General features: G+C 40.5%; 1 protein-coding gene and 1 long non-coding RNA gene across 7 annotated transcripts in view; one reads left to right on the top strand and one right to left on the bottom strand.

The window, feature by feature from the left end:
* The window catches only part of zfhx3 (zinc finger homeobox 3), a 357,317-nt gene that overhangs the window by 182,170 nt on the left and 147,753 nt on the right, over window positions 1-27,394 (bottom strand). For all 5 annotated transcript variants that reach the window (XM_036136359.1, XM_036136362.1, XM_036136360.1 and 2 more), the window contains one exon: window positions 19,475-19,549. The gene's annotated coding sequence lies outside the window, so the exon portion shown is untranslated. The remainder of the gene's footprint in view (window positions 1-19,474; window positions 19,550-27,394) is intronic.
* On the top strand, window positions 1,529-17,356 carry LOC110366585. 2 transcript variants are annotated; one of them, XR_004930931.1, is made up of 5 exons: window positions 1,529-1,617; window positions 12,631-12,755; window positions 13,000-13,108; window positions 14,097-14,356; window positions 14,655-17,356. It is a non-coding gene; the product is annotated as an uncharacterized LOC110366585 (long non-coding RNA). The 2 variants fall into 2 exon arrangements; XR_004930930.1 differs by lacking the exon at window positions 1,529-1,617 and having other exon boundaries at window positions 11,011-12,755; window positions 14,655-17,355.

The following is a 27,394-nucleotide window of genomic DNA, read 5'->3' as shown; positions in this document are numbered from 1 at the left end:
ACTAATTTATTCTCCTTCACAGGCAAAACCATGACCTGAAATGAAGACATCTGGTTTTGTTCAAACAATTCTGTTTACAGGTTGTGATAACTATGTACAAACTAGCAGACAAATAAGCTGTTGTTTCCCAAAGGAAATAATACATTAAGCCCATGGACCATAAATGTGCGGCTAAACATGCTTTCTAGAAAGCTTTTGGCAGCAGAGCTTGGCCGTGTAGGTTTATCACTCATCTGGCCGGACAGACAACTTTTTAACGCATTGCTCAAGGCGATGGTAGTGTTTTAGCAGAAAAAAAAATAATCATTGGATCTGACTTAGTTTAGTTTTCTGCTTAAGGAGCTTTAATATTAGTGTTTTTGGCTGGACGCTCGGTAGTCTCTTGGCTGTGCTTGAAACCTCCTTCCACAAACTTTCCAGCTCCAAGTGTTGCAATCTGGTTCCATTTTACAGCTGGCCTTGAAATTGTAACAGAGCGCCTTTTTCTCCCGGCTCAACCGCATATTTAATCCCTGTGCTTATGTCAAACTTAATTAAAGGACCTTGTACAAAAAAAATAACAAGACTTGTAGGGGGACTTGTAGGGGCGAGAGAGAGAGAGAGAGAAAGAAATGTGGAGCATTAGGCAAAGGAGAGAGAAAAAGGGACATAACTAGGATGGTGGGAGGTGTGGGGGGGGAGGGATAGCTGAGATATTCTAAGTGTGGATTTAGTTTGGTAAATGACCAAATAAAAAGCAGACCATGTATGCAAACATGAAGAATGTACCACAATGAATACAGAATCCCAGAGCATGGACACAGCGTGCAGTGCATTTAATATACTATACAGAAATAAGATTTTTAGACAAGAAAATGACCAAATAGGAAGTACATTTCCCACCTACCAATTATTGAGCTCCAAAAATGAAGAAAATGGGGGAAAAGAAATTAACAAGAAGTGAAATCATTCACAGCGTTTTTGCGTGTATGTTTGTGCATGTGGAACTATTCACTCCATAGAGGTGGAATAGCCGGGGAGTATGTTTAGTCTGTCAGTTTAAAACTATTACCTCAAACTCTGGGAATATGAGTTAAGCCTGTCGTGCATCGAAACGGGGAGACAGCGTTGCGAAGAACAAGCCTTTGAAAAGTCGAAATCAATTTTTGGGGGAGTAACATAACAAACACTTCACCGCAGCATTGGGGTGGGTGGGTGGGGGGTGGGGGTTCTCCTTTTTTTTTAAACTCTTTGAAAAGCACATATTCATACAATCTTCATAAGGAAAAACAGAATAAATGCAGTATACATGAAGTCTTTTGAAAAGGGAGATGACAGGAAGGGAGAATGCGGAAAGACATGGGGATGCTCCTATAAGTAGCAGACAAAACAAACAGGAAGACCATCAATGCGATACAAAGCCCTGCTTTTTCTGTTTCTTTTTTTTTCTGCACAGTACACATTGCACACACCTTCTCACCCATCCACCCACCCACCCCTTAGGCCAGCCTGTTGGCGAAAGGCTTCCAAGCTTCCCAGACAAGACATGAGTGGTCAAGCAATGGACCAGAGGAGAGGGAGAGGTTCCCATGCCACTGGTGCAGGAACTGGCGCGCCACCCGGAGGTATTTATAGCAGGTCAGCTCCAAAGGACCAGGACAGAGGGCATGCTTGTTTTCCTTTCCATTCCCAAGGCACTTCTACCAGGCCTCACATGTGGGTGTTAAATATATATCCAAATACTGGGAGCAACACTGTGGGGGCACAGAACAGGAGGCAGCGGGTTCTTGTGGAGCAACAGCGAGTTGGAAAGGAGGTATTTAGAGAAAGAAAAGAAAGAGAGGGAATTTGTGTTGGGGCTGCAATATCAAAGGGATGAAGAGATACAGTTGAAGCCGGAAATGTACATATGTGACATAAAGAGACACGCTCCCCAACTTTGATACAGATTTAAATTGTTTAAGTTCACTGTTTAAGTGGAAAGGATCATGAAAATGTTTTATCTTTGCTGAATGCCAAAGTAAACACATATATATGACGTCGAGCTTTCTTCAATGTCAGACGTTTACTGAAACTTAACAATTGGTGGAATAGCCTTTTCAACTGTATGACTTTGGTGAATCATTTAGGGTATCCTTGCATAAGCTTCTCAAAGTAGACAGCTGAACTCTTGGCCCACTCTTCCTGACAGAACCCTTGTAACTGATTCAGGTTAGTAGGTCGCCTTGCTCACACACACTGTTTCAGCTCTGTCCAGAACATTTCTAGGGGACAGAGATCAACATTTCAGCAAAACGTTCTATCCTCAGCCCGTCCTGCAGAGAAAGGCCACATGTGATGCTGTTGTTCCCCATACTTCACAATTATCAGGCTTGCAAGTGTCCACCTTTTTCTTTCAAAAGTAACCATGGTCATTATAACCATACCCTTTAGTTTTAAGCTTCCGTAGACCACAGGTTGCTTTGGGTGTAATGACTTCTTTCTGGCAGAGTAGCTTTTCACCCATTATGGAAAATTACTTATTTGATTGTGGATAAAAAACACTTAACAGATTCAGCCAGCATCTTCACAAGGCATTGGACTCTTGTTCTAGGGTTGATACGCATAACTCAGCTCTTTTGCTCTCGGACACAGAAGCCATCTCCTTCTTGAACTAGGATGATCTCCCATGATGGTTTCACTTACGTCAAGTTTTAACAGCTGGACACGGCACCTTCAGGTATCTGAAAACAGCACATGATGCTTAACTAGACTTGTCAAGGTCCACAGTTGTCCTCCTGATATCTTTCTACTACGTCCCACAAGTAAGAGCGGTGTGAGATGTACCTTAAATGACATCCACAGGTTTGCCTCGAAGTCAAACTGATAACCTTATTACCTGGGATTTCCTAAATAAGTTAAAGGCCAAGTAAGCTTAGTTCATGGAAACATCTCACGTTTAAGAAAGCAATAAAAAACAAGACAAAAACTGATCCTTTTCATTAATTTGGCATTTAGAAAATACAATTTCTTAACTATAACTGAAAAAAGGTTTCATCTGATTTAAAGTCAGATCTTTCCAACAACAAAAAAAAGGCTGTGCCTTTTTATGCACCGTGTAAATATTTGGTTTTATTTGTAGTTTGGGCCCAGAACCTGGTCCAAGGCTCAGCTGAGACCAAGACATTGACAAGGCTAAGGTTAAAACTAAACTGAATGGATTATATCCGCAGAGTCTGAAAATCTAGTAAAAAATGAAAGCAGCAGCTCCACCCTAATGGCATCCTTGACATCAAAACATATGGGGGCACTTCTTTCTATATACTCCATTTCATGCTTTGTCTTCCTGCTTGGGAATTCCAGAGTGAGATTAGAGTATGATGAAACCAGAACCTATAAATGTGTAGTACTGTGATGAATATAACAGTGATTATGGAGGCAGACATAATTAGATCAGGAAAGTAACGGACTCATTGAAGTTTGCTCCGTTTCTGTGTTTGGGAATTTTATCTTCTGCCTAATGCATGAGGAATTGCAGAGCCAACAGAAGAGTGGTAATCATTTGGGTCTCCAGCAAGAGCTCTTGGGACCTCTTCAGTGATGCTTTCTCCTGGTTTAGCTCTTTGCTCCCACTCACAGCTCTGGAAAAGCCACCCTGGTGTCTGCGTTTCTAATGATTGTTTGACCAACAAACAATTAATTTGGTGCCCCATAGATGCCTGTTAAAAAATGAAATAGGCTGGAACAATTGAGTGCTTCCACTAGGGGCCATCCAGCAGTTCATGCAATGTTTTCCTCCAGTTTTGCTCGTCTGATTTTCACCTTCGTCAGCAGCTCTCTTGCTTACCCAGTTTAGATCTTTAAGTCCTAAGACTTTAACAACACCCTGGCCTAAGCCCCTGTCCAAATCCCAAATGTACCAAGGCCATCCCACTAACCGGTTGCGTCAGAAAGATTCCACAGCCGTAACCTCTATTTTTTCATACTTGTGGGAAAATAGCAGTTCATGTTTCCTTGGATGCTTCACACATTCCTCACCCTGTCTTCAGATTACAGGGCCCCCGCATCATGGACACGGCCAAAGCCACTCCAGAGGAGGTGTTTGGTGTATAAGAGGTGTGGCTAAATGAAAATGGAAGAGATTTTTATGTGTGTGTTTATTTAGGAAGGAGTTGCCAAGCGACGTGGATTGAAAAAGGCAGTAATTACATCTCCCAAAGCCTGATGAGTGTAACAGAACTTGGACAGGAACTTTCCAGCTCATTTAAACTCTCTGAACACAGCTGGGAATTATAGATAACAGAACATCTGGAAGTCACAAAAATATATCTCCAACGACTGATTCAAACTTAAAAAGGTTGCCACATCCTGCTATGAGCGACATCCCAGAACCAAAGCGTTGACAGGTCCCATATTTCTGGTTTTGTTGAAGAATAAATTGACAACCATAGTAGTATAGTAATCAGGCCAAAATGTAATGCATTCTGTATTTAGTCTGTTTCCCCAGCTTTTAGCCAAAGACTGAAAGATCACAAAAACGCTAACAAATTAAAAAACCTCTTCCAATTCATTAAGCTGTGCAACTTAGCTTAGTTTACAATGAGCACAAATGGCAGATGCTTCAACATGTAATCAATTGAACCAACAAATTCATAACATGACTGCATAGGTCTCACAAGCTCCCATCAGACACACTGACAGAACTTTACGGGCACAAAAGTTTGGTCTCATCCCAAATTCCTGACCTCAAAATTTCAAGACAAAGGTAGTTAGGCTTGATTTATGCATGCCTCCATTTAGGATGAAGAGAACAGGACACAGTAGCGAAGCAATTAATTCTGATGCTGAAAACATTATTAATGGTAATGTTTAAAACATCAAAGCCTCGGCTGACAGAGAGGCGCAGCCTTTTCAGTCAGGCAAGATGGAACAGATGAGCACACTGGAGTCAGTCAAGGTGAGGCACAGAGGGGGAAGTAATTTGTCTCCTTGCAGATTTTCATTGTGATCTCATGGAATGTGTTGTCCAAAACAGGTTTAAGCCTCTGCACATTATATTTATATACTGTGACTTACCAATTCCAGATTACGCATTACTGTTCTTTTATTGGGATGTTATGTTATAGACCAACACAAAATAGTGAATATTTATAAAGTAGAAGGCAAATGAGACGTAGTTTTCAAAAATAAAAATCTGAAAATGTGGTGTGTATCTGTACGCAGCCCTTGGTCTGATTGCCAAGGGCGTAAGCTTGGTCAGACTGGATGGAGTGCATCAATGAACAGCAGATTTCATGCATTGCCACAGATTCCCAGTTGGATGTAGGTATGGACCTTGACTGGCCCATAGAAACACATGAATATGCTTTGATCCATTGTAGCTCTGGCTATAGGTTTAGGAATGGATACCATCTAAGGTAAACCCCCAACCAAGTTCCAAGTCATTTGCAGTTTTGAAATGGTTTTCCTCTGCAGCCACCACCATGTTTTTCGTGAAAAACACATAGCAGCTTTCATGTAGGCCAAACAGATAGGCTTTGGTGTCCCTAACCCTGCAACTCTAAACAAGACTTTGTATAGCATTTGGTCGACAATGGCTTTCTTTTTCTCATTCTTCCCTGATGACCAAAGTTGTGAAGTGCATGAGTAATATTTGTGGTGCTGATAGATTATTCACTGGAGCTAAGGATCTCTGCAGCGCCTCCAGAGTTACCATGAAGCTCTTGAGTCCTCGTCTGACTAAGACTGTCCTTGGCCACCCGTGTCCCGTTAGGGTTGCATACGATGGATTCAGTGGTACTCCATGAGATTCTCAAAGCATGGTATGTTGTTTTAAAATGTGGTTCTGCTATAAACTTTTTAAAAACTTGGTCCCTGACCTCTCAGCTGTGCCCCTTGGTTTTCAGGGTGCTGTTTTTTCAACAGTATTCTCTGGGAAACCTCAAAGGTCATCAAGAGTTCGGTTTGAAATTCTGATTTCACTACAAAACCCTTTTCACTACATACAAAGGCCCCTCTGCTCTGGAATCAGCTTCCACTTTGGGTGCAGTACACTAGCTATATTTACATGCATAAAGTTACTTGATCAGATTGAAATGTGTTCGGATTGAAAAAGGCAAAATAATTTGAATAGATTGCTTAAATGGGCGCAAAATCAATTATTTCTTGACGAGGCTTCATTCAGAAAAGAACCACTCTGACATGCACATAGTTGTAAAATTTCCCTTAAAAAAAAACACTGAAGAAGTTATGTCTGGGCTGAAAAAACAAGAACAAACAAAAGCGGAAGAAAGTTTGTTCAGTTTTTTCTGAGCACCCAAATTGGACTCAGGCCAGGTCCTAAGAACTGTTGAGACGTTACTGCACTCCCTAGTAAAGCTACAGGCTAATCAACACATGCTGCTGTTATTCCTACATTACAGGATGTGAGACCAGGAGGAAATTAACATTTTGCTTCCCTGCCATAGAGTCTAGCAACTGATGGTGGAAATATGTCACATTGACATAAGGCACACATGCTCAGTCAGGGTAGTTTGCCCCAATCCAAATAGCATGCATTTATTTATCTATTTAACAGACTTGTAGTCCATATACACATTAAAAACAAATAACACGAACGACAAAAACTAAGAACACAACAGCAACATGATTGAAACAATCGTGAGTAGATGGACGCTGATTAGATTAAAGATGATAAAGCATGAACCCGTCTTATTTGGGATACGATTTCATTTCATTTGAGCTTAATCTGCTAACAGTATTCCGACTGGCGTGTTTACATGCCGCATTTTTATGACGTCCATGTAAGCATAACTATTTACACCTTGCTAGCATTCAAAACGTACCTGAAATATTACCTGTGTGTAAAGAAAGCTGAGACAAATTTCAGTTTCGCTCGTGAAAATAAACTTTTAACTTCGCCCCTAACCTCTCTTCTGTGTTTCTTGGTCTTCATGTTGCTGTTTGTTCACTGTCCTCTAGCTGCCTCACAGTTCTCGCTGGAATAGATGTATTTACACTGAGTTAAAGTTACACACAGTTGGACTACATTTAATGATCACGTAATTCCTGAAGGCAAACGCTTTGGTTCCGTTTTTTTACGTAGACACAGAGTACACTGAGCTACAGGCAGGTCACGTGTTTTGTGTTAATACTATGTGTTGGTCTGTCACATAGAATCTCACTAAAATGCACAGCATTTTGTGGGTTGTGATGTGACAAAACGTGAAACGTTCAATGGCTATGAATCCTTTTGCATGGAGCTGCAGTTGATCTGGCCAGGAACTGGCATTGCCTTCATTTTACAAAATTTCAAACTATTTTTTATAATATGTAATTTAAAAAGTGGTTGTCAAGTCTAGCAGGGAGTAAATAGTGCTTTTTAGAAAATAATTTAATCAGAAGAGAACACCATCAGTTTTGACTGTAAAAACCTTGAGTTTACAAGTTTGGATAGAGCCTGTCAAGGACCCCGCCTCTATCCACTGTTGCTTTGGGCAGAGGGATAAAGCTTCTCTGACTTCCACATATTCATTTACCCCCTACCATCACGCCAATTGAACCAGGGAGTCTGGGGGTAGGCAAATTGATATTCACCACACATCTCCATCCCCCAGCCAAAACCATCCCCACTGGAAACATTATTTCATTACATATATTATGCATTCAGTAAAAGGGAGGTGGTGAACATGCACTATGCAGATGCCTGCGTGTGGGTGTTGGCAAACTCAGATGTTTCCCTCTATGTATACATGACTGTGACATGTCTATTGTTTTTTTTTTTTCTTTTTTTTTTAAAAAGAGGGTGTAAAACAGATATAGTGCCCCGGGGGTCCGGTGTTAATGGTACTTGGTTTACTTTGTGAGAACAAAGAGAAAATATTTATTTCATACAGTTTTGTGTCAACACAAGATAAGTGATATTTCAAGTTTTACCAAGCGTGGTGAAAAAGTTTCCAACAGAGTTATGATAAATTTCATCTGTTCTGTTCTGTTCTTCCGAGTCTGCGTGTCCACATTTGGTTGTACAGACTGTGTCTCAAGCAGAGCAGGAGATACAAGAGACAACGTAGAGGAGAGAGACCAGAAACAGATGAAGATAGAGACGGGAAGATCTTACATGTGACAAGCTGCTCTTTGGGCCCAGGTCCAGATGTCACCAGAGCAGTTTTTGTTTGTTAATGTCTTGTTTTAAAAGCCCCCTTAATAGCGACTGCTGCTTTTCCATTAAGTCCTTAAGTGGCTCAACACGATATAGTCTTGTCTGATTTGAACAGGAATCAATTTGGAAAAGAAACCATTTCGCTTCTGTTTAAGCACAGCTCTGTCTCTGCTGTGGCATGCTGACCTTTCCAGAGGTCTGTCTTGTGCTTCTAGGCGGGGCTAAACAGAGGATATGCCGGGCTAATTAGACTGATTGACGTCAGCAGGCACGGTGGCTTGTATTTGAACCGTTTGTCAGGACTCACAACTGCATCTCTGTTAAGGACAAGACTCACAAGTCACTCTAATTTCATTTTTATAACCTGCACAACATTTACTTCTTTGCTAATTTCCTACCGTATAGTTTGCTTTTCATTTTTTTTCTGATTAATTCTCTACAATACTTTTTGATTGCCTTTTTGTGGAAATCAGAAAATGAGACACCTGCTTGGTGGTAAATAATACAGTTTGCTTTAGGTTTTCCTGCACTTAGAGAAATGTTGCTTTCTCTCAAACTTTAAAAAGCCCTAAATAGACGGGAAGGCTACATGCATATTGTATTCGGAAGCTCTTTAGTCAGATTCTTAAAAGTGGCTGTCTGCAGGAACAAATGTCTGTCTCCTCCCATCCTATTAGAGTCTTATTCAAGATCCACCATCACCCTCATCTTTCTGACTGCAACGCCTGTCTGACATACATTTCTTTCATACGTAGCAGTCTCCCATGCAGCCAGACACAGTATTGTGTGACTGCTTGTCTACCAGAGAATTGCCTAAAAGCTGAAAAAAAGTTTGATTGTATAATACATTTATTTTATTCAAAGTTACAAGTATTCATATTTATTGATATTAGAGATTTAGACCCCTTTGACAGTACTAACCCTAACCCTGTTGTTACTTTAAAAGGGGCTTAGTCATTTATTTCAACCATAAAAGAAAAAAAAGAAAAAAAAATATATATATATATATATATATATATATATATATATATATATATATATATATACATACACACACACACATCTTCAAACAAAACAATATATGCTAAGCATTCATCATGATAATCCTTAGTCTTTTTTGAACCTGAAAAGAATTTTGCATAGGACGCGATCAGCAAATTCTATCTGCATCCGAAATTTTCTAATTCCTGTTCCTACCTCCTGTTCCTTGACCTTTCATGAAGTCAACAGTAAGAACTCTATTATGGGGAGGAAAGGAGCTTCAGACTGCTTTTCCGAGGTCTGACAGCCTTTAACTCGTACGTCATTACACAATGTAAACACACTGATTCTAGTCAAATCCCAGCCTACAGCCTTCTAAAAAAGAACTACAAAGTGTGCCTTCTCCTCTCCAGAGATTGTCATTCATTTCCGTGAGGTGGGCTGTGCTAATATGTCATGTCACGCAAAAACTTGTGGGATTCCTTAAAGCTCCTTAGTGACTGTAAGGGACATTGTGAGCTCCCTATGCTAAAGGAACTATGATAGGAAGCATACAGGCTCCTTTTCCTAGCTCCTTCTTTACTGACTGCACTTTTCGAACAGCATTTATGGACAACGCTGACTCACTTCCATTTTGGCTGAAGAGTCCTTACCAATTAGACCGTTTCAGATGCATCCAAAAACATTGTTGTGCCATCGGCCAGCAGTACCGCAAAACTATCACAAAGCAAGATGGCGACATTGACGCAGCTACTGTAAGAGACCGTAGACCGCTTGCCGTGGTCGAAGACCAACCCGATCTACAGGGATAGAGTTACTTAACCTCTTTTTTTTTGCACCTCCGCTGGGCATTGCTGACTCACTCAGCTCCATTGCTTCTCCTTGTTTACTCGTTGTACTCATACTTCCGATCACTTGGTCTTGTTATGGTAAATATAAATAAAAGTACTTTGTTTACTAACAAATACAGCCAAAACAAAGAGTAGAACACAGAAATAAATTATAATTTCCCAACAGGGGGCGATAATTTAATCGGAAAACCTTTGTATGCAATCAGAGTGAACTACTGTACAGTATATGTCACAGTATGTGACTAGGCCTCTTTAACCAACCACCACTGGATGCACCACAATTAGCTAAATTCAGTCACATTGGAGGGTTTTCAAGCATGGACTGCCAGCTTAATGTCCTGCCCCAGGGTCTCTATCTTGTCTAGTCCAGAGAAAATTCTCCCAAAAGTATCAAAGATCGTCTAGATGTATTTTTGGCAAATACGAGACGGGCCTTTAGGGTTTTGTTTGGTCAGCAGTGGTTTTCTCATTGAAAGTCTCCCTTGGCTCTGCAGTGCAAAAGATGTTGTTTACCTAAGCCAAAATACCTGTCTGAGTGTTTTATGACTGCCTTTTTTGAGAGTATTTATATTTTTACCTTACTTTCCTCAAGGTCATCAACTGGGATCTATGTGCCTTTCAGGTGAATTTCTTTTGGTTCCACTCCTACCCTGGTTCCTTTCCTTGAGAACCTTTCATGTTTGTTGTCTACCAGAAAGCCATCCACAGTCGCTCTCTGCAGGTCCCTGCCTGCCCATTTTTCGACTCCCTCTGTTTAGCCCCTGTCACCAACTCAAGCCTCTATCTGCTCCATTCTGACTGGAGATCTACTTGTAAACGAACCCACCTCACCTCCCACTCAAACTTCCACCAGGATTACCAACCCCTCTCAACCTCTATCAGCCTCACTCCCACAGTAAGCTGTTTCAGCTTACTTCAGAAGATTCCTCATCAAATTGTCTCTTGTCTCAACTAAACTGTCTTCTCTCTTCCCCAGTATCACTGAACCAAATTACCAGACCACTCTATTCCTAGCCCTTGCTTTGTAAATAAACCTTGTTGAATGCCTAACTTTCTGTATTCTGATGTGATTCAGCATGTGAGTAAACTACTTCCTGGGAATTTAACAGAAGTGGGCTTGCCCACGTAAATATAGAACGTACTGTAGATAAGGATTATAGGGGTAACAGAAGAAGGTACAATTGGTTAAAAAGACAAAATGACCAAATGAGGATTGCTTGGCTTGTTTAAACCCAACTATAGCATCATCAAAGTGCATGCAACATGTGAAGGCACCAGATTTCTTCATCGTATTACTTGAAGACAAAGCTGTTGGAACAACCCATCCATGTTGGTTATGAAAAGAGCTCCATTCTGTCTTTCCTAGCTGATGTGCATTTGAGGAATTGGGGTGTGGTGGGACATCCTTGAGTTGGATCAGTTTTTTTTCATCTTCAACCCATTTTCATCAGGTATGGGTATGAATCTGTGGTACAGCTTCATCATCTATGTTACGTACAATGCTTTGAGAGCCGTTCAGTGGGGAGAAGTTCACCAGAGATCAGGCCACGGTCTACATTCACATACACTCATGCATCCAGAGAAATGTGGCATAAAGAGAGGCCTGGTGGAGAGAAATCTCACCTGCAATTCAAGCGGATTACGCTGCCCTTTTGTTTGCTCTCGTTTGGTTGCGGGGGGAATGTGCTCCACTCTGACCTGGGGCCACTCATCCAATCAGCTCACTATCTGCTGCAAGGGGCCTCCATAATAGTGACATTTTTCCACCTCGTCAATAAAGTGGTGAAAGCCACCCTCCACCCGCTACTTGACCATTTAACTTCTTCCTGAAAAGGCCCTTTCTTTCTGTCTGTCTCTGTGTCTGACTGAAATCAATAAAGGCAGCGCGAGGAAAGAGGCCGATCCAACAGCTGCATTAACTGGTGGTCTCAACTTGGGTACATTGAGGGCTGCTGGCAGAGGAGAGTTGGAAGCTCCCGTCTCTCATTCATACAACGGTGCAAGAATTCCGCTTTTGGTTTACGCCAAATGTTGCCGTCTTGTAATGCGGTGGAGAAAATACCAAATTAAAAAGTCTCACCAACAAACACGAAAGGCTTCACGCACGCACACGTATCAGAGAGAGAGAGAAAAAACCCCAGACAATTTTAAAATATTCATGCGGAGAAAAAGGTGAAAATCATATGCAAAAAAACACATTAGCACATATATAAACTCTGCAGTCTCTTATGATCATTGCTTGCCATGACTCATTTAGCAGCTGCATCCACACATCACCACATGTCTGCAGTGATTGACATAATGGCATCAGAGTGAGAACAAAATGTCTTCCAATAAAGGAGCAGGAGGGAGAAAATGAGAGAGATGGGTTACAACTCTGCCCGTGCTGAAATGAGTGTAGTGCTTTGTTTGGTTATGCTGTCTGAGCTGAAATTGATTTCTGTGAGAAGCATGCACCAAAGAGCCTCTGCTTTCAGATGAAATAAATAACATACTCTTGTGAAGATGGGAGGGTCTGTGGAAGAAGGAACAGAAGGTGGAAAATGGGATCAGGGAGGAAGGCAAGAAACAAAGATGGATAGGGTCAAAATGATTTTATGAGGGGAAAGAAAAGCTGGGATGGAAAAAAAAAATGGAAGGAAACGTCTAAATGTGCCATACTGAATTTCATGTGTTCAGTCTAGTGCGGCACCGAAGAGACACAGCCTGGGAGACATCTGGAGTAGAGGAGGATAACAGCCACACTGTGCTCTCCAACCACAGACAACATGATGAGGGATTAAACTTCATTGCAACATGTTATGGTAATGAATGGTCTGTGGCCGGTTCTGAACGTGTTAGAGTAATCACCACTTTGCAGCGTACGTGTGAGTGACACTTTTTGGATATGCTCGCAAATGTATGTCTCCCTAAGCAAGTGTGGAAATAATATGCTTTCCCTACACATTGGCCAAAGCAGAAGCATGCAAATTAAAATATGCAACACTTAAGCAGTTGGTGTGGTATGTAATATCTCCCATAATTTGTTTGACGCTTGTCCCTTAATAGAAGATGGGGAGGACCAGACATTGCGGTCTGAGCCAGCGTCTGGACATCTGGGTTTTCGGATTGGTGCCAGAGAGGGAGGAGAGCAGACCTAGTCAGACGTCCCAGAGTGGTAAGGTTGACTCCGGGTCATGCTGGCTGCCTGGCCTTATGGCTCACAGATGTTTGTCTGCTTCAACAAGAGTTATGTTTCTGGAACGATTTACACTACGTTGTGCTGCATGCTGCAACGATCTCTGTTTAACGAAGATCTCATACATCATTGATCAACAAGACACAAGCAAAAGCACGTTTGCGGATTAAAAGCATTCAGAAAGCAATGAATCTGCAGAGCTGAAGTGTTGTGGTGTTTCGAGTTGACTGCCCCGTCAGTCTTTCCCAAGCAAAGCAACAGATTGTTATTGCTGTATGACAGCACAGAAGGCCGCTGTGGCTGGTGTGCTGCTGTGGTAGATGCAAAACAACCCCACAACTGGAAAACAGACAAGACCTCAATGAAACTATATCATTTTATTTATTGTAAACTGTACATTTTGTGTGTGTGTGTGTGTGTGTGTGTGTGTGTGTGTGTGTGTGTGTGTGTGTGTGTGTGTGTGTGTGTGTGTGTGTGTGTGTGTGTGTGTGTGTGTGTGTGTGTGTGTGTGTGTGTGTGTGTGTTATGGGGCAGGTATGAGACTTCTGGGCTGGTCATAACAGAAAAACTGGGCAATAATCAGGATGGCACTGCAGAAAACCTGTTTTTTTATTTTTGTTTTTCTACATTTTTTTACAGGAAAAAAAACTGATCTACAAGACAGTGAATCAACAAATGAAAGCTTGTAGGCAGAGTAAAATAGCTTACATATATTAAAGAGCTGATCAAAACTTCTGTTGTCTAGAAAGTGTTGTTGAGGGATTGCTGTACACCAAGCAAAGACAGCAAAGCGAGGCAAAATGTACCAGTCCTCTCTCTGGGATGGCACGAGGCAGGCGGCCAATCAGAACTGTGCAGGCTCTCTCGCAGGCGAATGGCGGGGAATGTTGGCTGTCTCGTGGCCCCGCCTCCCGTCCCCACTGAACTGCTGTTGCCCATAATGATTTTATAAACATTTTGCCAGCAGATCAATACCTGTATTGATCAGGCTTTGTGAGAGTGATCCGTCTAAAACCCAGAACAGCCTAGAGCTCAGAGGTGGGAGGAGCGAAAGAGAGAGGCTGCATAGAGGATGGAGAAGGAGAGCGAGTCTGCAGCCACAGTGGAAAGGAGAAGAGGTGCAAGGTTGGAAGAGACTGAGAGAGAGGCGGACACAGACATGGAGGCAGGTGAGGATGCAGATTTTGGGAAATGCTGCCAGGCCGCGGGGACTGAGGAAGACAAATGGTAATTGCTTTCTCATTAACAGAGGGGAGGGGGCGAGGGCAACTGATGACTGCCGTGTGAAAGTGAGCGATGACAGAACAAATGTGAAGAACTTTGTAAAATTCCTGCTCTGGCTTGGCCTGTTATGGCATGTAACACTAACAGGTAGGCTGCTGCATGCGCACGAATGCATGAGGTCAAAGGAGATTGCTTTTTTATAAATTTGTTATAAGACGATGAGCGTTGATAAAAACAAACAAGTATTCTCACAGTTTTATGTCTAACTGCAGTTTGATTTTGTATTTCTGCTCTTTTCCAGAAAGACGCTCTCAATAGAAGACGTTGACGTGATTTGTAGTTTGTTTTGGGACAAAGGAGTTTGAGTGCACACTACTGCTGCTCTGAATTCAGTTGCTGCAAAAATGTCAAAACTAATATTTCCTGTAAAGTTCTTAACATCCAGAAGAGGAATAATTCCCCATCACCACCATGGATAAAGAATTACACAAAATGTCTGAATGTAAAGGAAATGTTGACGCCAAAAGACAAACATGGCAGCATGAGGAGTCTCCAAAGTAAAGGATTTCTGCTGTTTTGCACACATTTGGATTTGACTGGCTTTTGGAATGTTTTTCACACTCTGGGAATTCACCAAATTGGATGCAATATTTACAATTAAATAGGAGATTTACTCAAGCGGTGACTCACTGAATGACTCAACACAAGTTCAAGGCCACAATCCGCCCCGCGCTGGAGAACAAATCAAAAGCTTTTGGCGTCATCCCCTCGTGCTGTGGGGAAATCAAGTTTCATTGATTGTTTTTAAATAAGATGTGTTGTGCATAATTGAGGATCTGAAGGAAGAGCCATTTCCTCAAATGAACTGTGGGGAAAGACATTGATGCTCTTGAACTCATGTTACATTGGAGACTAAGTGTGGAAGCACCCAGTGAAAAAAAAGGTTCACATTTCTGAGCGAGTTAAATAAAAACTATCAATGTGCTGATTTAAGACAAGAAGAACCTGAAAACAGTTTTACTAAAGACATAAAGAAAAACACACATTGCACATCCTTGAGGATGAAGGACTCAAGGTGCCTTGCCAAAGTACTGTTGGTTGAGCTTTTGCACACCTTGTCTGTCACCATACAAACACAAAATTCAATACATTTTGTTTTGATGTTATATGACAGACAAAACGAAAGTAATGGAAAAAGGTATTTGTTAAAAAATATTTAACAAATAAAAATCTGAGAAGTGTGGAGTGTTTTTGTATTCAGCTTCCGCTTACTCGATAATTGCAGAGCAACCGTTCACTGTAATTGTTGTTGCAGGTCATTTGTGGTGTGTCTTCAATTGGTTTTGGAAATTTAGAGACGACATTTTTGCGTTTTTCTGAAACAGATTGGCTCAGATTGGAAACGTAGCAACTGCCATGTGTAGCCTCAGATTCTAAATTGGACATAGGGCTGGATTTTGACTGGGACATTCTCACAATGATCTTAGCCACTCCATTGCTGTTCTGGCTGTGTGTTCAGGTTGGTATCCGGCAAAAAAGATAAACGTACAGCCCAGTTTCAGGTGTTTTGCAGCCCTTAACAGATTTTCATCCAGAACTGCCTTGTATTCAGCTCCATTCATTCACCCTTTAACTCTCATGAGCTTGTAAGTCACTGGTGAAGAATAGCCTACCCTAAGCATTCTGCTGTTGTGACCCTGTTTTACAAAGGTGACATGCAGTGTTAGGTTTATGCTACACATACCATTCTGAATCTAGACCAATAAAGCATTTTTTTCCAACATCTTCGCAAAGGCCCCTTCCAAGCTTGTGGCAAAGTGCAAGTGAGATGTACTTTAACACTGGCTTAATTACTTCTACTTTTCCATACATACCAGATTTGTAGAGCGCACAAACAATGATTGTCCTTACTCTTTTATTATGAGCTGTGGATCACTGCAACTCCTCCAGAGTTACTATGGGCCTCTTGGATGCTCCTCTAAATAATGTTCTCTGTAATTTTAATTTCAATGCTAAGTCTTGGCGGGGTTGCAGCCGTGCCATAACCCCATCAAATGAAAGGTTAGGCTACAGATAGCATTTTCAAATGAAAAGGTGCTCATGGTGATTTCTGAAGACAACTATATGGACTAGATCTGATTGATCTTATCAAAGAAAATTGGACTGAATATAACACATGCTACACTTTTTCTCTTATTTTTCTTTGTACAATACAAAACATGCTTTTATTCTACTTCATAGTTATGCACTATTTTGTGTTGGTATTAAACACGGTAAACTAAAGACTGGTTGCAATGTGACAAAATGTCAAAATTGTTAAAGGGTATTAATAATTTTGAAAGGCACTGAACTTTTGAAACATCCTCAGTTAAAGTCTAACACACACATTATATGAGAGAATCTTCATATATTTTCTCTATTTGCCTGTCGGATAAAAACAAGGAAATAGGAGAAATTTGCTGAACAACATATCTAAATAAACTGGATTATTTTTATTGACATCAAAGTAAGAGCTCCATAAGTTTTGCAACATGTGCAATGAATATCAGTCGTCCTGAGTGTCAAACATTTTCCTGGCAATTAGGACAATTCAAATGAAAACTCACACATGAATGAATTATAGTGGACAAGTGCTGTGTCCCAATGAGAGCCAGGAAGTAATAGTTGATATAAAGTGCAATCTTGTGCTGCACTTGAGGTGCAATTTAAATCAACTACAGAGCGGATGAGGGACAGGCATCTGAGAGCAGGGGACTTAAAGTTGCAGCTTAACTTAAGAGCGGTAATTTACAAGTCAGCTTTGTTCTTTGCACACAATGTACAAATGATGTATTCCTGAAAGGATATAACTAAAAGTTGTATTCATTGTGGTTGCAAGGTAAATTGCTCAGAGCTTTTAGATAGCAACGTTAACAGAACAAATGATGGAAGAAGTTGAATTCCTATTTGTTTGTTGTGGAGTTTTCTAGCTACTCTTTGTGCATAAAGTCTGGGATTTAAAAAAGAAAATATGAATAATCATTGCAAAAAAAGGTACACCCATTTTTTAAATCCAACCTCACGTGACAAAAAACACAGCACATATTCTACTGCATGATTATTTGTGTAATAAAATAATGAATCTGAAATGCAAAAATTTATGTTAACCACAAAATAAACTTTGATATTTGCATAATATGTCCAACCCTAGAACTTTAAGGGGATGGCAAACAAACTGGCATCCGTTCTGACCTGAACTGATACTAACTAAATAACTAAAATTCATCATTAAATGTTTATAATCTTAAAAAAACTGGGAAGAAGGAGGACATTACCATCTCTTTCTGTGCAAATTATAATTCTGTGCCATTGGGCGAAGGATTATTATGTATACAATAATTTGCACATAAATATTACAGAATTATGTAGCAATAGTTAGACTTATTCAATGCAAAATGTCAACTGTCTCCTTGTCATAGGTTAGTCAAATCAAATTGGGTCCCATCTGTTTATATCACATAATAATATACTGTAACAATAAAATGGTGTTCTTGCTGGCTTTTGCAAAAAAAAATCTCTATTGGCATGCCTTTTTAACAAACCTTAATCATGTTTTAACACTAAGAATCCAAGATACATTTAGTAAACAAAGGACCACAGAGCAGGACCATAAGGCCTGCTCTGTAAGCCATTAAAACGCTTCTTCGAATTGGGAAAAAAATAAATAAATATAGATTAATTGATCAGTCTAAAAGTTTGAACAACTTACCAGAAACTGTCAAAATTTAAGTGAGTTTAACTAGCGTGTTTACATGATCAGTGTGTTTGAAAGTGGCAGACCTTGGTATTGGCCATATGGGCTGCTACCTAGTGTTGCATTAGAAGGGGAGGTGGGGTTACCGTTCATCCTATGTTGAGGTTTATGAGCATAAAGCCTACCTGCAAAGAATGTGTTCACGGGTCAAGTTGGCTGGAGGATTACACAAAAAAATTAACCCTACAAATTAGGTTAAAATATTGTAGATTTTTTGTAATAGTCAAAGATTAGTTCAACTAGTTGAAATCTAATTTTCTAAAACAAGCCACTGTAGCTTCTTGAGCACAGAAAAGGCTATATAATAGAATTCCTTGTGCATTGTTTTTATCTTCATTTACATTACCTCTCAATGTAGATTATTATACTATTATATAATATTATAATATATTATCATAATAAAATTGCGATGATAATTTTGGCCCAGAGAACAAAATAAAAAAAAAGCTTTCAATTAGGGATCATCATTTGCCTTTTATGTATATATCAGTGCCCCAATTGTCTGTAAAAGCTTAATTACAGAAAGATAAACTCATGAGCATTATCAGCTCTCTAAACGACTTAATCCATGTGCTATCAAAGCGAAATTTGCGTGCCGAGTCGTTTTCATCTTTCCATTCACCCTTTTTGATTAATTCCTTCTGTCAAAAACAAACCTTTGGATGAGTGCCAAACAGTAAATTAGGGTATTCATTAGACACATTAAACATAAATTACTATTCAATTAACAAGCAAGTCGAGCTGAACTAATCAACTAATTAGGTCATGTGTGTATACACAAAAGCTAACAAAAGCTCATGAGTCCCCTGGGAAAGCAGTAAAACCCAGAATAAGAATGACAGCAAGGATGAAAAGCTACTGGTTTGAGAGGGAAAGGAGAAAGCCACCAGACGTCTGGCGCACAGCTAAGCTGTTTAGCACCTTTAATCATAAACTTTATTGTGCTGATGCATTACTTTGATCACTTTCAAATTAAACTAAATAGTAAGTCAAACTGACTTGCAAGGCACATTCAGAAAAAAAAAGTGTTTAACCCAGGTGGTGAATATTAAGATTTCAAAGAAGAAAAGTGCTAATAATAGGATGAGGTTCTCTTTTCTCCTTTGGCTTGCACAGGTTCAGAAAAAAAAAACACAAACAAAGAAAAAAAGAAAAAAAAACTCTATACTTGCGTGACGTAAAAACAAGGTCACATCTTATTATTATGGCAGAGCAGCTCAAATAGTAACCAAGGTTCAAAAAAGATTCTTCTTCTCACACCCTAACTCATCTGTAATGTGCCCTGTGGCCTTTTTTCGCTAGGGCTGGTCTGCCGGTTCTGGACCTACCTTTGGTCCAAAGCAGCTCTAGCGAGCGGGACAGGCTGTTCAAATATTGTCTTCACACGCTGACCAGGCTGCAACCTAAAGGGGAAACAAACACATGAAATGCATGCCTTTATATACAGAAAACACCCAGACTAATAATGTGTTCATCGTTATTGTGCCATTTGTAGAGAATGTAAAAACACAGACTGGAGTCACACCCTTTGGACCAAAAAATGTGATTAAGATACAAACTGACTGAGACAGTACTACGCATTCCACCCATCATATCTAAATGTCTGAGGTCTGCTGGCGCTCCACTAAAGGCCAAAGGCGGCTGTCGAGAGGAGAACACCATTATTGTACCAGTAAATGTCAGAACAGACCCATCTAATTGTGCCATTACTAATTCATGTTTATTAATGCCGTGATGTATGATGGCTCCACAGGCAGACTCAGTTTGTCTGTGCTTGTCATGTATGGCTTATTCTTTGCCGGTGACGGCTGCAGGGAGAGTCGGCAACTGCTGGACCGGGCGGCGGGTGTGGGGTAGAGGGAGCGTATGAGCAGCAGTGCCAAGTGGCGTGTGACTTAAGCATGAAGGCAGTTGACTGATGGTGCTGGTGCCTTTTGTTGGCCTGGTGCCAGGGCCCCCAGGTCCCCAGTGTCCCAGCCGCTCAGTACCCCAGAGCCTCTGGGCAGGAACAACAGTTATTGTTTTCACTGCCAACCAATTAGCAACACTTAGGCCTTATTTAGTCATGCTCTAATGTGGGCTAATTAGCTCGCATTAGTGCTCGACAACATTAGAGCATCACCTTGTCCCTCACACCAGCGCAAGGCGTCAGCTGGGCGAGAGTGGGGGAATGCAAGCGAAGAGGAGGTGGTGAGGAGGGTGGGAATATGAGGGGAGGTGGGGCTGAGCTGGAAGGATTACAAGAGCACCAGCCCAGCTCTGTGGATCAGCACTTTTTAACAGATCTTCAGGGGCCTGTTGGCTGAACGCAGAGCAGGAGAAAAGGGCAAATACAGCCCAGTTACACTTTTATAGAATGCTTTGTGGAAAAACACCCCTGACACACACCTCGGTCTGGCAGCGCGGTTTGTCATGTGGCCCAGGGGGCTCCGCTGGCCTATCACATGACCGCTGTAATGACCTTAAAGGGCAGCTTCCTCAACAAGCTCAGACCACTCCCACTGGCTGAACTGTTCAGTGCAAAATACAGCTCGGGTCACTGCATAATGTGATGCATCTGGCCCTCAGGGCGGATATTAAAGCAAAAAAAAAAAAAAACATCATCAACATAGAGTAGAAACCAGGCCAAAAAGATGAGAGCAGAAGCTGACAAGCAGGATAAAACTGCATTATGTTTTGGAGGATTTGAAACTGAAAGTCTACACCGTGATGTCATATGTTATTAACAAGGTGATGTCAGAATGACCTTTATTATGAGTTTACAGTCGTCTGAAATGGCGGAGATATCTTCAGCTATCCTTGATCTAATGAACATGAAATAATGATCTTTTTGAATAGGTGAATTGTAAAGTGTTATAGCTGTAGCTCAGTCAATACATGTGAGCAGATAAAGGTCAAAGTCAGGTTCAATCTTTTCTGTTTTGAGGGGCATAAAAGGAAATCCCTAAATATGAAACACAGAATGAAAAAAATGTATACAACATATGTCTGTGATCAGGAAAAAATGGTTAAAGAAACAATGCAAGGGTTCACAGGCACAATTTTTTGTGTTTTGTTTTTGGCAGGTGGCTGCACTCTGATCATTGGAGTACTGGGCCTCCTCATCACTTAAAATCGCTAAGCAGTATACAAAAGGCGGGGCTATAAATGAAATATCACTTTCAATTTTATCTCCGGGGGGCAAAGGGATGCTCCAAGCCAATCAGAACCTCACAAGTCAACCCATGACCTTTTTTCATCTCAATATGACTGCCATTATCTTTCTAAAAATTAGACACATCTCACCATTGTTCACTAGCAACGGGGGGGGGCAGCGGCGGAGGTTATTTAAAGATAAGAGTTTAAGTGCTCATGATCCATGCCGTAATCACACATGCCGGCCTGATTGCACGAGGTAAATGTGCACGAACAAAGCTTTGTTGTGATGCTTTAATGGTGAATGTTTAGCATGTAAGTAGCTCCTTATTTGGATGGTAAACCTGTCCTTGTGCATCAGACGGGAAGGTTTTAGAGAACGCTTTTGTATCACGACAAGCAATAAAGAAAAACAGCTTAAATGCACAATTCAAGCTCACTTTAGAAGGGAAACTCAGGTAGTTATACACCGTTGATTTCACTGGTCTCCATAGGCAACTGGTTCACCGCTGGCTCACTTATAAACATGAGCAGTGCGAGGGATAATGTCCTCCTAGTAACAAAGCCATTAGGTGACAAATATGAATAGGACTCTGAAGGGCTGAAATTACATGACAACATGATGCTTGTGGGTGTAAAAAAAATAGTTGAGTATACGTTTGCCATTTTATAATCTCAAAAGGTAGAAAAAAAAACTTTTCTAACCTGGTTTATGTTGAATAGATACTTTTGAGGAGAAATGGCGTGTTTACAAGGTATCCAAAACCTTCTTGTTGGTTTTCATGAAGGTTTGTGGATCTGTGATTCATAAAGTATGTTTTACATTCAAGGTATAACAAAATTATGTAAATTCTGTGATTTTACTTTATTGTAGAAAAAGAAAATCATTTGTACTTTGATATGCTAGAAATAATTATGTTTTCTTTATCATGACTGTTTAGATTTACAATGAGCGTTTCAGTGTTATTTTATAGTATATTTCACATAGAGGAATTTACCAAGAATTACTATCCTGGAGAGAGATTCAAAGTCAAGGCTGAAATATGTGTCATATAAATGCATGGAATTATTCTCTGCATTCAAGTCTCTATAATCTATTTGTAAAAATTAAGTTCACAAGTTTTGTTTATATTTTGTATAGTAAGAGTAAGTACATAAGGCTTTTACTTGCACAGCACCTAAGTAAGTCTGACTTATTTTGTCTATTTCTATGGTCGTGCACACAGGCATCTTTGTATAAAACTTTAGAGTCAGCTGCAGGTTTACAAGTAAATGTTGGGGTTTACGAGACCTTATTTGCATCAAAGCATCACAAAATTCATAGACTGAATCGGCAGGGAGGCGATTGTAGACAAACTGTACTTTGTAATACACAGCACATGTTGATGGTTTCCATCGCATCAGAATTTTTTATTTAATAGGCTGATTTAAAAAAAATGCTTTCTAAAATGCCTTGTTAAACTCAAAGGCATATACAGCTACTCTTGAATGTCTTAGTGCTCTCTTTATTTTTGCTGTTGCCATTTGCCTAAATCCTCACACTGCCATGAATACTGTTTGCTCTTCTGCTTTTGAATGTGGCTTTAATGGTTCAATTAAAAGAGAGAAATCTTAATTTTATTTGAGAATGAATGAAGCGCTGCATGGGAGTTAATGTCATTACCTTTAAATAACCAAACTTTCTTCATAATGTCAAACAGAAACATTTATTTCGTATTAATGAGCGTGGATTGGAAGAAGTATATGAAAATCAAAGGTTTAGTCAGGCACTTTTAACACGTTGTGTCAATAATACACAGTCAGCCTGCAACAATTTTGGTCTAACCTAAGCATTTTGAAACATACAATATTGATAACAATTATGGCCCAATAATTATAGAGTCCATATGTTTTTCTTTACAGTATTTTGGGCAGGCGTTACCTTGTCCACGGGTTTGCAGCACTTCCTCTGAAGGACTTGTGTTTTCTTGGGCACCATAAAACAGCAGGAAACCGACTGTGCTATCCAGCATATGTCAGTGGGAGGAAATGCTTTCCAAAAACCCTGAATATATTATTATTTTTGCTCTTTTCTCACTTTCAACGTTAGTTATTATCTATTATCATGCATGCATAATGCTGGAGAGGGTCACAGGATAGTTCTGTTTTAAATGTTATATTTCCATGATTGGTTCATTCTCTCCATTTCCTGTTCATTGTGTGCAAGCAACCTCCATTGTCTGTGGGTAGATTCTGCTCGGCCCTGAGAGGGGCCATCCCCAGGGAATGCCGCATCTTTTATTAATCAGGGCCGATGCACCACAACCCTGCTTATCTAATTTAGCAGCCTGCCTTGATACAACTGTGTTGGCTTCGGTGCAGAAAGAACGGGACAGGGGTATGGGGGTGCAGCAGGGTGTGGAGAGAATGGGGGTTGGGGGTGCTACGTTTGGATTTTCCATATTGCGGTTGAGGCAGGGTAGTTTGGGGGGGGGGGGGGGGTTGTACCGAAGGGAGGTAGTGACTTATCAGACACCTCGTCACCAAGTTTTAGGACTGAATCACAATACAGCAAATTACCTTCTGCTGACAAGAAAAAATGAGCACGGCCCCCATACAGAAAAAAAAAAGGGATTGTCAGGAAGGGGTGACACATTGATTGCTTAGTATGCGCATCTAGAAAGCTGGGGTTCAGAGGCGTCCTTCCTATATATATGTAGAAGAGGCTCAGCAGTGAACAGCACAGCCATAAGGGGGAATGAGAAATTGAAATGCCATGTTAGATTGGAGTCTCCTCCTCAAGCCAATCTCTTTAGTCTAGCCAAGGCTGGCCGATATTAGTCCACCATATCATAGTGCAAACCTTTGACTTCTAGTAAATAAACTTAAACTCACCAAACGTAAAACAATTTGATGCTCATTGATAGTGTAATCTCCGTGAACAGGATTTGGTGTACTGTACACGCATTGATGATCATTTTAATACCGGATCTGTCCGTGTTTTATTCTTCTTTTCAGGCTGACCCTCCTCCCCTTTTTCCCCTCTCATGTGTGTCATGGCTCAGATGAATCAGTGTCACCGGTGTTGAGAGCACTTACTGTCAACCCTTGCGCCCCAGGCTACAGCACTGATGGACACAAACTATAAAATATCAGCCCCCTGGGGAGACATCTCTCAAGCACTGCCCCACAGCCCAGAGGGGGGGGGGGGGGGATCTGGTCAGTGGGTATGTATTTTACAGAGGGTGTTGAGGGAGCAATATGCCAATGTGTTTGTCTGTGTTTCCGACGTGATTGCCTAATTATGACCTAACTGGGTGTAATGGTGCAGATGCTTTTCCATATCGTTCCAGTGATAGAGAGTTAAAAGCAATGCTGATGAGGAGGAAATTATTTACAGTGCCCGAGTAAAGCTGCCATGTTGCTCTGTTTATCTGACTGGATAATACAATAGAATATTCAAGATCCAGCACCGCTACTTTTTTTTTGTGTATCGCAGAAAAGGACTAACTTTTTGCCCCCTTTCCACAAAAGCGCCACAACCACTTTGAAAAAAACATGAGGCAATCGTATGGGAAAGCCAGAAATGAGTAAATCAATAAAATCAATGTGCTCTGTCTGAGGACAGGTCCTGTATCAGCTGATAAGTGGTAAAAATATCCTTCTCCTGGCACCCAGGAACTAGAAAAGAAACACATGACTAAAACTAAATGATGTGAGAGGAACATCTGAAAAGGTAAAAAAAAAAAAAAGTTTTAACTCTAAATGAAAAATTTCTGTCTTTTCTTTACAACTCTGCAAGCGCCTGTCTGTCACTGTGAAATCCTTGTCACATATTCAGCCCTGTAGGAAAATGTGCCAGGGAAAAGTATTCACACCCCTCCTTTTTTTTCTAAATAGATCTGAAAAATGTGTTGGTCATTAGTATAGAAAAACCCTTTGTAAAACCTCATTTTGCTGCAGCTAAAGTGTTTGGTGGTATATCTCTAGCAGTTTGTTTCAGTCTATTGACAAACTGTTTATTTATTTTTTTGCCAGTTCTTTGCAAAATAAGTGAAGCCTCTTTAGGTTAGACAAAGCACACATGTAAGGGTTGCCACAAACTCTCCATTTTAGTTAGATCTGGACTTTGACAGGGTTGATCTAACGCAAGAACATTCAGTGATCTAAAAACTATTCCTTATGCAGTTTGCTGTTTATGGTTAACGTCCTACTGGAAGGCGAAAAAGCTTCCAGTTCTAAAGTGTTCTTGCCGCCTCCTCCCATATTTAGCTTTGTCCATCTTCCAATAAACTCTGAGCCTTTTCCCTGTACCTGCCAACAGGGCCATAGACCTTTGCAGCTCCTCCAGTGTTACCACAGGCCTTTTGGCTGCATTTGCTATTCATGTTAAACTTTTGAGGCCTTCACAGAACTGCTGAGTTCGAACAGAGGACAAACTGCAGAGAGGTGGTTTCTGTTGACAAACTGAGTAACCTCTGAAGGCAATTGTTTGCACTGGGTTTTATTTTGGTGCGTCTGAATAAAAGGAGCTAGTTTTTATTCATCTAGTGCTTTAATACATACCACCAACCCACATATATTTTGAAGTTTTTGGTTGTAATGTGACAGTATGTGAGGAAGTTTAAGCAGTATGGATTTTTTTCAAAGTCAATGTATAAAGAAATATACCACAGTTGTACAATTGTCTGTTTAACGTCAACACAAAACTAAGACATAAATGTATTTAACATGTCTTTGGTCTATCTTTTAATATTGTCTATTGCTTGCTTTTGTAAATGGCAACATAAATGAATAAATTAAATCTTTTATACTGTCTAATTTGTGGCTGCTTCATTCAACTAAGAATTAATAGGCTTCTATAAGATTCAAGGACAAACACATTATGGAGAAAATTGAGCAAGGAAAATTGAGTCGACTGAAGAATTGTGGCGCTTCAGACCACTAGAATCTACACTCTTGTGGTCTAAAGTACCATGAGAGCTTCTCAGATGACTGTAGATTAGCATTGAAATTTGAACAAAGAAAAAAAATGCAGCTAGATGCACACAGTATTATTTCCCTGCATAGAGCCATTATAGAGGACTCCTATGATCTAACGTGAGGATGATATGATCAAACACAAATATCACTTCCTGGAAGATAAATCACACCAGATAAAAAGTACACTTTGCGTGATCAAAGGTAAATGGGTAAGAGTAATCAATTTCCCTTTCAAATGTGATTGTTAATTGACTTTTGAAAGCTGAACTCTGGCCAACCCTGCATTTTCATTTTTAGCTTTTTATCTCAATGTGAAATACAGAAACCACCCACTGAATTTGGATAATACTGGCCTTCAGTTTCGTAATGCGGTCCAGAAACTTCTGTTATTTGATCTTAAAATAAATCCCAATGCACAGTGGAAAAAGAAGAAAAAGTAATGAGAGATATAACACACAAATTCCAGATGTTAGCAAAGGCAGTCTCATTAAATTTTAGTTTCAACAGTGAGAGATTGGGGCTGTTTTAAACAAGGAAGGGAGACAGGAGCTGCAGACCTATGTGACAGTCACTCAAGCTGAGCCTTAGTCCGCCGGGTTGCCACATAGTAAAACTCATCTATAATTTGTGATGAGCGTAATGCCTTATCCACTTCATGATTATGTGATAGTCTTCACCTCTGCCGTAGCCAATGAGGCCAAGAGTTGGCAGTGCAAATAGCTGGAAGGCAAGTTCAGCCTGAGGAAGAGGAGTGAGGACATGGGAAAACGATTCATTTGTAGTCAGCTTTATCCAACAAACTAATAATTGTAGAAATATTTAAAATACAACATGTAAAAAATGATATGATCAAATGACTATAAAGTAAGCCGATCTTTAGACCTATTACCTGAATTATTTCCTTTACTTTGTGAGATGTAAAAATTGTAGCCTCATTTTACCAGATTCCTCCGCTCAGTCTAATGAGGTTCAGTCGCCAAAGAAAACAGTTTTGCCCTGTGATACTGATCCCAACGACACTCGTTAAGGAGAGCGTGGAATCCTGGTGTCATTGAGGACTACGTCCACCGGGGAGATCTCGTGAGAGAACTCCCCTAGACTCATTTCCAGAAAAGTGCTCCGCTATGCTCTTATGACTGGTCTCAATGTTA

The sequence above is a fragment of the Fundulus heteroclitus genome, chromosome 4 (genome assembly GCF_011125445.2).
Source record: "Fundulus heteroclitus isolate FHET01 chromosome 4, MU-UCD_Fhet_4.1, whole genome shotgun sequence".
Classification (NCBI taxonomy): Eukaryota; Metazoa; Chordata; class Actinopteri; order Cyprinodontiformes; family Fundulidae; genus Fundulus; species Fundulus heteroclitus.
Note: the sequence above shows the minus strand (reverse complement) of the source record. Positions and strands in the feature narration are given on the sequence as shown.